This window comes from Phycodurus eques, chromosome 2, assembly GCF_024500275.1.
Source record: "Phycodurus eques isolate BA_2022a chromosome 2, UOR_Pequ_1.1, whole genome shotgun sequence".
NCBI lineage: Eukaryota > Metazoa > Chordata > Actinopteri > Syngnathiformes > Syngnathidae > Phycodurus > Phycodurus eques.
This window is the reverse complement of record NC_084526.1, coordinates 37,520,199-37,534,697: the sequence shown is the minus strand read 5'-3', so window position 1 is coordinate 37,534,697 and position 14,499 is coordinate 37,520,199.

Below are 14,499 nucleotides of genomic sequence, written 5' to 3'. Positions count from 1 at the left end.
AAAAGTGCAGTGGCGGGCGAATGACAATGGGACAAAAACGTTTGGAAAGGTCTTCCCACTGGAACATTTTCATTTTGCTCTTTTCACATTTGTGATACTCTGTTGATTTTTGGGATACTTCTCTCACAATACATTGTGCCTCATAACAAAAGTGTACATGTATACACTATGTGTGCAATAACCTTTGTGTCAAGGGCTCAAGAGCCCTGGCCAACATCTTACATGGATGGATAAATTTAAAAAAATAAACTGAAGGAATTAGCTCACGGCCGGCCTGCCCATAGGGACAGGTAAGCAAATGCAAAGGGTGCCGCGGCCTCAAGGTGATGCAAAAAAAAAAAACAGGTCAGTTTGTTTTTTTCTTAAACATTTTTTGGGGGTGCGGGAAAGTCACCTTCAATAGAAACTGGATATTAAAATGAAATGAGAATGGCCCACACTTCCTCGATGTGCCAGCTCAGCAACTCCGTACACCAACTGACTAGCATGCATGTGATATGGTGTTCATTCACTAATAAGTTCCATAGACAGGTGTTTAGACATTATAAACGCATCCCACCGCACCACTCATGAATAGCACTGCCTTGCTCATTTCCCACGTTCTCTCCCATCCCGCCTTTTTCAGTCCTCTCTTGTCCTACTGGTTAGTTGATGCATGTCCTCGCCAGGTGTCTCCCCCATCCACAAATAAGAAAATGATTTGACTTTTGTAACGTTACTTCTGGTCAAATATCTAGACTGTCTAACTATTGTTCTGCTGTGGTTTGCAACCCTGTTCCCAGGACATTTATCCATGTTTTAAAAAAAAAAAAAAAAAAAAAATGAAATTGATGGAAAAATGTAAATAAGTTATCATGTGTTGTGCTTTTCTGCTTACTTCTAGTTAGAGAAATGTTTTATCACTGCGTGCAAAGTTTTCTCCCACAGGATGAGTCATGTGCTTGCAGGTGCAAGGAAAAATTTGAGCTGGAGTCTTCCTGTGTCTTGATAAGAAGTATATCATTCTTCTACTGTCTCAACCACAACAAAGAGTGTTATGTGCTGATCAACAAGCATGTATGCCCCCACCTTTTTGACGTTGTAACTCATATGTAACAAGGGAACTGCCCTAAAGTAATAAAAAGAGAGAATCCGGCAGAGTGAACTCAGAAAATGGTTGGAGACTGTAACTAAATACACTCTTAGCCGTTTTCTCCTTACAAGTCTGAAAACTGAACTACCTCTGTGTCTGTCTTGATTTTTAGTGTTTTAGGTGTCTTGAACCTGACATTTACTTGGTCCTTCGAGCCGGATACCAACATACCTGACGAATCCAGCGGGCGGGTGGATTGCAGTATAAAGACCATGGGCATGGCGGACTCCATTTAAAATGAGTCCAAAAAACCCTTTCTGGGACTGAAATCGGCCCACCAGCTGGAATCCAAAGGTTGACGGTCCTCTGAGAAGACAGACAGGGGTGAGTTGAGTTTTCATTTAAAAAGGTATGAATGAATAAGGAAAAGGTTTGCAAAACCTGAGACAAAAACCCTGTGAATACTAGTCAATGGCGGGTAAAATAAAGAAACTAGGAAAGTTTCGTGGTGTCGTAGTTAAATTCCGTATAGGACAGCGGAGTCCTCTAACGAGCTGTTGACAGACGTAGTTATATTCCGTATAGGACGGCGGAGTCCTCTGACGAGCGAGTGTGAATGAAAACTGTTTGAATGAGAGTGTAAACGGGAAATGGGAAACCACTAGGTTTTCCATTCCATACCAAAACAGTGGGATTGTAAACAGCACACTGTTGTGGATGCGCAGGCAAGAATTCTCCACCTGAAAAGGTTGAAGTGAGAATTACCACAACAGAAAATTTGAGTTGCTGTCCTACTGAAAAGAAACAGTGTTCTAGACTACCCTAGGTAGTATTACACTGAACCAAATTCTTTCAAATGGGGAAAGGAAGTAGTAAAATAAAAAACAGGGATATGCTGCAGTGTAAAGATTGGAAGTTCATTAAATTAAATTTTAAAAAGAAAAAAACAGGATCCTGATAAAATTTAATATTTAGAGACATGGATAACTGAACACGGCTTTAATGGTTGGTTAAAGACACAACAAATAGCCGTGTTGCAGAAATCAATTATATTAAAAAAAGAGAAAAAAAGAAAAACCTTACAAAAAAGAAGGAAAATTATTTTGAGGAAACAGAATACTGAAAAAGAATTTGAGAGGGAGACAGAGAACGGAAAGAGAATGTAGACAAAATTAGAAAGGAAAAGGAATGTGAAAAGAAGGACTGAATGTGTAGAGAAGGAAAAAGAACAATTAATGTTCCATAGAAAGGAGGATGATGAGACAGGATCAGTGTCAAGGAGAAGAGAAAGAATTGTTGAAATAAGTGAAAACGGGGGAGGTGTAACTGCCCTCCTTTATCCTAAATTAGCACCGCCTCCACATTAGAAGGACTGACACCACATAAAGCAGACATAAACCAGTTTGTTGAGGAACTGGAAAATTTAAGCCGATCACATAACTTAAATGATGCAAAAGTCCAACAAGTGTGGATGACGGCCATGGGTCCAGATTGGCATAATATTAGAGGACCATGGAATCCAAGAGATGCAAATGGGATTTTGGCCCATGATAGTCGCAAATTGGGACACCGGGTGGAAGGATTAATTAACAGAGCAACCCAGCGTTTCTGACAGAACAGAATGGAATGTTGGTGTTGTGGAAAGGAAGGACACATATCAAGAGATTGTCCAGACAGAAAAACTACAGATGCATGACTAGACCGAGACGAAGGGGAAATGGAACTGACTTTAAAATATGACGGTACTGAAGAAATTCTAAAATCTTCAGGAAATACTGACTATGCAAACAGACAGACCAGAAGTGACGTTATTAGTAAGTGGCAAACCCATAATCTTTCTGTGTGACGTAATACAAGGAATAGGTTTGCCATTGTACTATTACTCACTGGATGTGTTCAACGTACTTCTGTGTGAGACAGGCTCAGCCCTCCTAACAGAGGGGCGAAAAGCCATCACAGACGCACAAGATAGAATGACACCCGACAACTTACATGTGACAATGTGGTACAAGACCAGACCAGGACCAGACGCTAAGTATTAAGACAAACTTGGGAAAACACCACAAAAAAAAATCACAATTACATGTCTATTCGGATGCGGAAAGCACCTCCGTAGCCGGAGTAACGCTAAGTCCGGAAGCAAAGGCATTACATAAAGAATGGACACCACCACATGTATCACTTAACAAAGACTACCACAGTGAGTGGGAAAGATCTTTCAAAAATGGTGGAAGAGGGCAAAAGAGCTACAGATTGGGTAGCTACATCAGTAAATATGTGGACCAGTGCAAACACAGGTCTCACCAGAAAAGCACTCTTCTGGTGCGTAAGAATCAAAATTGGAGTACACCTACATAAAAGCCCAGAATGACATATTCTCCTGACCGAGGAGGAAGAGATAATACTTAAAGATTTGCCTATAACATTGTGGTCAAAAGACGCCACTGATGTAGGCGAGTGAAAGGAACATTACTGGTACAAAGACGACCAAAAACAGAATATAGACCTTGTGTAAGACAATATCCACTAAAACCAGATGCTAAAGAAGGTGCTAAAGAAGGTATTAAACCAGTGATTGAAGATTTAATAAAAGCAGGAGTAATAATTGAATGCGCAGACTTGCCGTGTAATACGCCAATATTCCCGGTCAAAAAAACAGGCTCCGTCAACAGGATGGCGTATGGTACAAGATCTGCAGGCAATAAACAATGCTGTAATACAAAGGGCACCATGTGGGCCTGATCCGTATACGCTGCTAAATTCATTAAGATGAGATGCAAAAGTATTTTCAGTCATTGACCTTAGTAACACTTTCTTTTCGGTACCAATACACAAAAATAGCCAATTCTGGGTTGCATGTACATTTGAAGGAAAAAGATATACTTACACAAGGTTACCACAAGGGTGTTGTTAAAGCCCAACTATCTCTTCACAGGTTATGAGTGCCAGTATGACAAAATTCCAAACCCCTGGGGAAAGTCAAATCCTACTCTACGTAGATGACATATTACTGGCCTCCCCAGACAAACATACCTGTGAAAGTGATACTTTGGCTCTCCTAAAACACTTGGCAGACGAGGGACATAAAGTGAGCAAAAATAAGATCCAATTCTGCAAAGAACAAGTTAAATATTTAGGCCATAATTTGAGTAAAGGAGGAAGAACAATAATAGAAGATAGAAAAACAGCTATCTTACAAGCTCCCAAAGCACTAACAAAAAAACCAAAAACAAAAAACAGATGATGTCACCTTTTTGACGTTGTAACTCATATGTAACAAGGGAACTGCCCTAAAGTAATAAAAAGAGAGAATCCGGCAGAGTGAACTCAGAAAATGGTTGGAGACTGTAACTAAATACACTCTTAGCCGTTTTCTCCTTACAAGTCTGAAAACTGAACTACCTCTGTGTCTGTCTTGATTTTTAGTGTTTTAGGTGTCTTGAACCTGACAGAAATTAACATAAAGAATGAAATAAAAGAAGAGGAGCAAGGTGAACTACTGTATGTAGTAGTACTTGGCTTCCCAAGAGGCTCTCTCCCCCCCCCCCCCGTTTTCCCCCTAATTCGCAGAGCGATGCATTCAGAGCCCCTCGGAATTAACACCACTTAGCACAACAGAACACTTCTTGCTCTCACAACCCCCACCACAGCAACACACAATAGTTCGTTACAGTATTCAACGGCAATAAGAACTTGTAAATACATTCATTATTTAATGTTAAACTAAAAAGCTAAACATTGATCAAAATTCTAAATATAATTAAAATGCAGATGCCACTTAAAGCGCCTCATCACGAGAGACAAATGTAAGGAATTAAACTTCTTGATGAACTGTCAAACTACTGGATGCTAAAATAAAATGAGACAAAAAGAAAATTAATCGTTGAGTAAAAGCCAGATCATATCTGTCGCTGAATCAGTCTCTTTCAAGTGGGGAAGCTGCACATATTTGCAATAGCTTGACAACTAACTTTTACCATGGAAAACATAGATTCAAATATAAAGAAATGTCCAAATAATATTATTACAATCGGCACAGTGGGCTGACTGGTTAGCGCATCTGCCTCACAGTTCTGAGGACCTGGGTTCAAATCCGGCCTAACCTGTGTGGAGTTTGCATGCGTGGGTTTTCTCCAAGTACTTCGGTTTCCTCCCACATTACAAAAACATACATGGTGGTTTATTGACTCTAAATTGCCCATAGGTGCGGATGTGAGTGCAAATGGTTGGCTGTCTATGTGTGCCCTGCGATTGGCTGGCGACCAATTCAGGGTGTACCCCGCCTCTCTCCCGAAGATAGCTGTGATAGGATCCCGATTAACCAGGTACTGGAGGCCCCGACCCCGGCGACGCACATCGAGGAGCCTGTCCACGACCCAAGCGGGATGACCACCGACCACCAAGGGAGGAGGAGGGGGTTGCACAGGGGGGGATAGAGGACTGGAAGAAACCGGTTTTATCAGGGAAACATGGAAGGTGGGGTGAATGTGGAGAGAGGCAGGGAGCTTAAGGCGTATCGCACATGGATTTATCACAGCCACAATCTCATAGGGGCCAATGAAGCGGGGGGAAAGTTTTTTGGGATTCAACCTTGAGTCATAGATGCTTCGTATTGAGCCACACTTTCTGACCAACCGTGTAAGCGGGTGCAGGGATGTGGCGACGGTTGGCTTGTACCTGAGACATGGCAGAGGACTGGAGAAGGCCAGTGGGGGCCTGCTTCCAGACCTTGGAGCACCGGCGTATGTGGGCCTGCACTAAAGGGACTTCAAGCTCATGCTCCTGCGATGGGAACAGTGGGGGTTGGTAGCCTAAGGAGCATTGAAAAGGGGACATAGCCAAGGAGGTGCTGGGCAGCGAATTATGGGCATACTCAACCCTGCAATGTGGGTGCTCCATGAAGTGGGACGAGACTGGGATATGCAACGGAGCGCCATCTCCAGCTGTTGATTGGTGCGCTCACATTGCCCATTAGTCTGAGAATGATAGCCAGAGGATAGACTAACACCTATACCAAGCACTGTGCAAAACTCTCTCCAAACCTGGGAGGTGAATTGCGGTCCCCTGTCAGAGACTATATCAGATGGGATACCATGCAAGTGGAAAACGTGCTGGACTAGCAGGTCGGCAGTCTCCTTGGCAGATGGAAGCTTGGAAAGTGCCAGGAAGTGTGCTGCTTTGGAAAACCTGTCCACCACAGTGAGAATGACTGTGTTCCCATTTGACGGGGGAAGCCCAGAAACTGAAGTCCAGGGCAATGTGCGACCAAGGGCATCTGGGAATGGGATGCGGACGCATTAAAACACAGCTTGGTGTAGAGGATGTCCTATTTTGAGCATATACTGTGCATGCAGAGACAAAGGACCGGGTGTCATCTTCCATGGTGGGCCACCAGAAGTGTTGACGGAGGAAGGCCAATGTTCTGCGAATTCCAGGGTGACAGGTAAGTCGCGATGAATGGGCCCACTGTAGCACCTGGGGGCGGACCGAATCAGGGACAAACAGGGAGTTTCGGGGACCCCCACCAGGATCAGCTTGTTCTTCCTGGGCCTCCTTTACCAGCGTTTCTATTTCTAATGTGATTGAGCCCAGAAAGCAACGGGGAAACAAGATGGGATCTGGATCATTCTTGACACTTTCCGAGGCGAACTGGCGGGACAGGGCATCCGCCTTGGTATTCTGGGCCCCTGGGCGGTAGGACAAGGTAAAGGGGAACCGGTTAAAAAACAATGCCCACCAGGCTTGACGGGAGCTCAGCCTCTTAGCAGAGCGGATGTATTCCAAATTCTTGTGGTTGGTCCACACGATGAATGGGTGTTCGGCGCCTTCCAGGAAATGCCGCCATTCCTCCCGGTCTCTGATCCCATAATTTTTCTCCGCCTGAGACAATTTGCGAGAAAAGAAGGCGCAAGGGTGGACCTTACCATCAGTCTGGGATCGCTGAGACAGCACCGCACCAACCCCGCCTCTGATGCATCGACCTCAACTATGAACTGCCTCTGTGGATCCGGATGAACGAGGACAGGAGCTGAGGAAAAAAGTTTATTTAGCTCACAGAAGGCCATGTCGGCCTTCTCAGACCATTGGAAGGACGTTAGGGTTGATGTGAGCACAGTGAGGGGTGCTGCCACCCGACTGTAGTTCCAAATGAACCGCCAGTAGTTGGCGAAGCCAAGGATTCGCTGGCTGGGTCCATTTTAAGCTGCCCCTCAGCAATGACGTAACCCAAAAAGGTGGTCTTTGGAACATGGAACTCACACTTTTCTGCTTTAACAAAGAGCTTGTTCTCAAGGAGTCTCTGAAGCACTTGTCGAACATGTCGTTCGTGACCTGCAATGGAACGGGAGAAAACCAGGATGTCATCCAGGTACACAAAAACACATTTTCTGATCATGTCCAGCAGGACGTCATTAACTAGTGCCTGGAAGACAGCAGGGGCATTGGTCAGGCAGAAAGGCATTACGAGGTACTCGTAGTGCCCTCTATGGGTGTTAAATGCTGTCTTCCACTCGTCTCCCTCTCAAATGCGGACAGGGTGGTAGGCTTAGCGCAGATCCAACTTGGTGAAAACTGTTGCCCCGTGAAGGGGGGAACAGGCAAAGTCAATCAGGGCCAAGGGGTACTTATTCTTAATGGTGATGTTATTAAGGCCATGATAGTCCACAAATGGACGGAGGGTCTTGTCTTTTTTGTGCACAAAAAAGAAGCCTGCCCCCACCGGTGAAGAGGAGGGCCGGATAATACCTGCGGCCAATGACTCGCTGATGTAGGTCTCCATGGCCTCCCGCTTTGGACGAGAGATGTTAAAAAGACGGCTTCTAGGTAGCGGTGCACCGGGCTGTAGTTCAATAGCGCAATCTTAAGGCCTGGTGGGGGGTAGAGGGTTGGCATGGTGTTTCCTGAATACTGGAGCTAGGTCATGGTAAATTGAGGGGACACCTGATAGGTTAGGGGATTTACTCCGACTTCGGCCACTTGGGAGCACCGCAGCAGATCGCAAGCAGTTCTCGATGACAGAAATTGCTCCATGAGGTGATCTTGGGCACAGTTCAGTCGATGCTGGGGTTATGGAGCCTCTGCCAAGGCAAGCCAAGCAGGATTGGAACTTGAAGACAAGGGAAAACATGAAAACTTAAAACTCTCAAGATGCTTACCTGATAGCTTGAGGGAAACGGGAGCAGTCTCTTGCTGGATATGGGTGATCAGCTTCCCATCAAGGGCAGTGGCATTCTTTGGAGTGGTCAAAACCAGTCGATGAATGTTCATCTGTTTAACTAGGCGGTGGTCAATGAGATTCTCGTCAGCTCCAGAGTCTACCAGGGCTAAAACGGGCAGAGACAGATCATTCCAGCAGATGGTAGCAGAGATCTGAAAATGGACAGAAGAGGAGGAACTCCAACTCCTCCTTTATTGGCGAGTCTGCCAGTTTGATGGACATGTGGGACAGTTTGAGATGTAGTGGCCTGCCTCTCCACAATACAAGCACAGATTCGAGGTTCTCCTCCGTGTTTTCTCCAAATCTGAGAGTTTTGTCCGGCCAAGTTGCATGGGTTCACCAATATCGGGAACCGGGGGTGGTGACGAAGTCTGCGGCTCAAAGGAGGATTTGAGAGTGGAGTGCTGTGGAGAAGGAAGATTTTGGCTTGGTTGGTTTTATTGTGCCATCGCGGCATGCCGGCCATTACGGGAATTTAAAAACAAATATTATCACGACGATGATGATAATAATAATATAATAATAATAATAATAATCATGCATTCAATTAATTGATTTTTACAATCATTAAGAGGATTGCCTGCATGTGCCCCGATCAGAGACACCAATTTTGCATTAGATCCCTGCACCACAATTTAGACATGGTATGAGCAGCTCTAAGTTTAGACTGACTTTCTGACACCATAATGTCACTCCACCAAGCGCATCTCCATTGCCCTCCCTGCCAAATAGGCAAACACACAAAGTGAGCCTTGCACTGGCACGAATATCAACATATGCACCATTTGAGTCCCCTTGAGTTGAGGGAAAAAAAGACATTGTCGACATTTGAAGTTCCTACGGGTGCTTTGTCACGGTCCCCTTCGCCATTCACCTGAGGAGGCAGTGCTTCGACCTGTTTTGCCAAATGTGGAAGTTGCTTGCACATAAACCGGATTAAAAAAAACAGCATGAAGTCTTCACAATTACGATTATCGGTATTATCATGATATTGCTAAATTAATATATGTAAGAAAATCAGATACACACACATTTTATTTTAAATGGAAGGAAATCAGCAATCCCATGTACTTTTTGCACATTATAGATTGTAAACAACAGTCACTGAAATTAATGCAAGAAACTACGAAATTGACTTCAAATGACATGATATACAGTATTAACTAAACTAAACTTAGGAGTAAACTTAAATTGTTGTGCAATATTGGATGTTTTGGACGGATTTGATGTGTGTTTTTAATCACAATTTTTCACTAAATCATAAACTGTTTCATATTTTAAAAGAATTAAGTCTGTAAACCTTTACATACTTTACATTCGTTTGTGTCGCCTGTCTATTGACTGACGCACATAATAACAGTTCCAACCAATGGTTAATATTGTCAACTGAGAGGGGACAAGAAAGAAAAAAACGTTCTGGACAACTTAACTCAAGTATTCATCATGTTTTTTCTTCACCAAATAAAAAAAAAAACACTGATGGGAAGGAAAAAGGGTGTTGTATATTAATCACCCGTGAGCTGCCCTCAGGAAGGTGATCGGGCTTAAAACTTTGCCAAACAATATGAGCGTTTATCCAACGAATTCCATACCGGATCAGTCATGGCCAAGGTTAACCTACAAGGCAGCGGTGGAAATTCAGCTACTGTGGGTCGAAGATAACAAAGAGGTGGAAAGCAGAAAGAGAAGAGGACAGCACAGAGCCTAAAACTGAATGTGGCGACTTTGAATGTTGGGACTATGACAGGAAGAGCTCTGGGGTTGATTGACATGATGATTAGGAGAAAGGTTGATATGTTGCGTGTCCTGGAGAGCAGGTGGAAAGGCAGTAAGGCTAGAAGTTTAGGACCAGAGTTCAAATTATTTTACCGTGGTGCAGATGGGAAGAGAAATGGTGTCGGGGTTATTTTAAAGGAGGCGTTTTCTAAGAATCTGTTGGAGGTGAAGAGTGTCAGTTCGAGTGATGAGGCTGAAACTTGAAATTAAGGTTGTTATGTATAATATAATTAGTGGCTATGCCCACAGATAGGATGTGACCTAGAGGCAAAAGAGAAATTCTGGAAGGAGCTAGACGAAGTAATTCTCAACATCCCATTCAGAGAGAGAGAGTCGTCATTAGTGCAGATTTTAATAGACATCTTGGTGAAGGAAACAGGGGTGATGAAGAAGTTATGGGTAAGTTCGGCATTGTGGAAAGAAACTTGGAGGGACAGATGGTGGTCGACTTTGCAAAAAGGATGCATATGGCTGTAGTGAACACTTTGTTCCAAAAGAGGCAGGAACAAAGGGCAGTGATTCCCAACCAGTGTGCAGTGGCACATTAGTGTGCCATGAGCGCGTTTCAGGTGTGCTGTGGGAAATTATCAAATTTTACCTAATTGCTCAAATTTTTTTTATTTACAATAAGTAACGTATCTTTGTTCATCTATTTATGCCAGTGAGACATCGTGACAGACAGAACAAATGAATGGTCTTCTATTAGATGGTAGGAAGTACATACAGTAATTAATTTTGTTTGTTGGTGTGCCGTGAGATTTTTCAATTGTAAAATATGTTCCTTAGGCACATATTTTAAGATCCATTAATCCATTTTCTGAACCGCTTGTCCTAATTTAACAGTAATATTCCTTGACATGAAGAAAACAAGGATGCTGACAAACAAGCCAAAATGAATGCAATAAGGAAGTTTTATGCAAGGGAATATGTTTTTTATTCTGTTTGTTTCATTATTTTAGTTATCTTTTTTTATTTTTAACAGAGAATATTGAATGTCTATATAGATCCGAATCAAGTCAGCTGTCTCCCTCATTTTAACCAATTTTATAAATAGTCACCACTGATTTTGTGGTATACTGACAATCTGTTCCAATTACACTCGCATTCGTAAATGATGTTATGCTTCTGCCACGGCATGCTGTCCATTGGCTCTTGCATGTACAGTACGCAGACAGAGAAAGAGAAAGCCAGTGCCATCCAGCACATCATAGCTCATGGTAGTTTGAATTCTTAGGTCTGCTTATACTCAGAAATTGGCCTTTCCCATCTTGATCCTTATAGTTCACAAGACTAGGCAATTATATTGCATGTTATTAAATGCATAAGGACGACATGGAAGCACACAATGCATATCTAGAACCTAATTCATCTTAATCTTCATTTTTTTCGGTACTTATTGTGAATGGTGTAGCTTAACTGTATGTGTATCTTAAGAGAAAAATTAATAGTTGTGCTTGCTCCTGTCCCTTTTTTGAGTGCCATTGACCTAAACAATAAGGTGGTTGGGAAATGACAGTGAGGTGATAAGTCTGACATGCTTTACCTAAGAATGCTGCATTAGTCCAGTGTTGACCTTGAAAGTCTGTGTCTAAAAAAAAAAATGCACATGTGAATTTACTGTATATTAAAACCTTTAATCATTGACTAGAATCAAATTTGTCTTCACACATTTGCTTTTGAATTTTACCTGTGGTAAACTGTTGGAACAAGACAAACTAAAAAGGAGTCTCAATTCTGTGCATGTATCAAAAGTTGATGATGATCAAAATTATTTTGTTTTGCCAGTGCGGCTAGATTCTTTACTTAACATCAAACACCTGACCACTGCTTGTTGAAGTAAGCAGTTCCAAAAAAACAAACAAAAAAAACACTTTTTGTCCATCCAGCCATCAATTTTCTTCACCGCTTATCCTCACTCGGGTCGTGGGCTGCTGCATTCAGTATTCAAGAAATTCAGTCTGATGCTCTCACTGCGTTCTGAGAGTGTAATGTTCAGAGAGGCAGAGCGCGCTCCATTTTCTATGAATTTACAAACCAGCGTGTTGGCCATTTGTAGGGATACGTCAGTGCCTCCACAATATTGAATGTGTCAGTTCTGCCTGTCAACATCCGGCCGGTCAGTCTCCTCAGTCAGAGCAGCGCTTTGAATAACTGAACAGCACACTCCAACAACGCTCTGAGTTTACGAATCTTCTGGAGTGTAGCGCGTGCACTTGGAGTGAATTTGCGAAAGTACCCAAGGTCTTGGGGGAGAAAAAAAAAATAAAATCGCCTGATAATTGTCATGTGTACACAGACATTTTGGCTGTCAACCAAGGGAGCAGAAGTGTATTATATTTCTTTCAAATTTCATCAAATTATTTACAGTATTTTTCCAGACAGAAGCCTTTCAAATAATCACTGAAAAAAGGGAGGGTGCATTGTGTGTTGGAGTCTATTCTATTCTAAATAGTTTTTGTATCATAAAAGAGCCAGCACACAAAATTGTACCATGTCACAAAAGCAGCTTCTGACATTCTGTTTAGAGATGAGGATTTCTCAAAAGATGGTGTTCAGGGCATGGGTAACAGCAACAACAATTACAAATGTATTACTTCTGCCAATAGAGCTTTGTTTTTTTCTTGAATAAAAAAATAAATAAAAAAATTTGCTGTGGTTGGGTGTTTTATAAAAACAAGCCAGCAAACTCGTTAACTGACCAGAAATATTTTTGAAATAGAAATTTTTGTCCTTGGCTTACTTGTTCTTCATCTAAACTCGTTGTTGCTTCGTCACTTTGAATAATTGTTGTTGATCAGTATGACCACACGATTTGCCTCTTTGTCTCTATTGTTTTCTCAGATCCACTGCAGAGCTGGACTTGTTACCATATAGCTCACAAATTCAGAGTACCGTAGTGAGCAAAAGGTACAGTACAACTCATGCTGGCTCTGCAACGGCCAAGTCCCCTCTACTATTGTCCCTTGCAAATAAAACAATAAAAATAAAATAGAATTACAGGTAGTCTGTCACCAGTGGCCTGCTCCAGATTACAACAGCTAAGGCCTGATGATGTACTCGGGTGTTGCAAACTCAACTCAGCCGAGGCCAAGATGAGTTTTACTTCAATATTATGGCTGTCTCAAGAAATAATAACGTAGAAATATGTATGATGTAATTATAAACATCCAGGCTTCATCACATTACTGAGTAAATGCATTTCTTTTTTTAATTTCTCAATGATGTGAGGTCTAATTGTAGTATAAACGTGTATTTTTCACGGTTGTCAAAATCTGTTAAATTATTTTTTTTATCAGTATTTAGGGTTGTGTGTGTGAAATGCATTTAATAGTTATCTAAATGTGAGATTTTTCTGAAGGACACTGCCCGATCAAGATTGGAGTGATAGGACCCGGTGCCTGAATACCTGACAAACCTCTTAGAATGATGTAATTGAACCACATCTTGTAAATGAAATGTTTTTAACTACTTTTCATTGGGTTTAGATTTCTTGTTTTAAATATACAATCCATGAACAATCGTTATGTAGGGCACTGATGTTTATGAACTGGTTTCTGCTTTGAAAATATTAAATGTGCTTCCTCATTGTCTGCTTTGTCTGAATCCTATGTAATGTCCTTAGGGATTTTTCACATTACATATTGGTGATACGCGGCCTTGGCAAAATTGTCTGTTTTTCTCTCCGCGGTCACGAAGGTGATCAGCTGTCCGGGTGTCATTCGACATTCGTCTGGCTCTGCGAAAACTCTCTCTTTCAAGATGGTGTCCAATGAGGTTTGTCATGTATCTGCAGTTATCCCAGACACCAATCCGATGATCAGGGGTTGAAGAATCTATTTCTATCTATTTTTCAAGTTACTGTAAAAATGGGTTTGGTAACAAATGCTTTTGCAACAGCTCAGCATTTTTTACATATGACAATTTGGAAGTTTTGGACCAATTTTTAGCGAGAATCATGGTAGTTGACACAATTTGCTTTCACCTATGATTTAGTTTCTAAAAATGTGTTTTGTGTGTAAATGTGTGTGTACAAATCATGTGACTACGATACAGTGCATAGCGTGCGACAGCCGTGCTCTCCTCTTGGGAACTCTGAAAAACAAAGGATATAAATTCACCAGACACTGCCTCAATACTACATTGTGGAGTATTAATATTTGTAGAGTTTATCATAGCTACTTGTTGGTGAATGGGGCTAATAATTAATGAAATGTAACGTTCATGTTAATAAATGTATAACTATACTGCCAAGACTAAGTTTTCCACTTACTGTATATAAATTCTTTTTTTAAACTTACGGTGAACGAGACATGCCAAAAAAGGCTAAGTTGCTTCTACGTTGTACAAGATGACCACGGGAAAGTCAGCTGGTGACTTTTATATGCACGCCTGCGAGGGCGGGCGTGGATTCGACCAGGAGGGAGGGGGTGGGAGT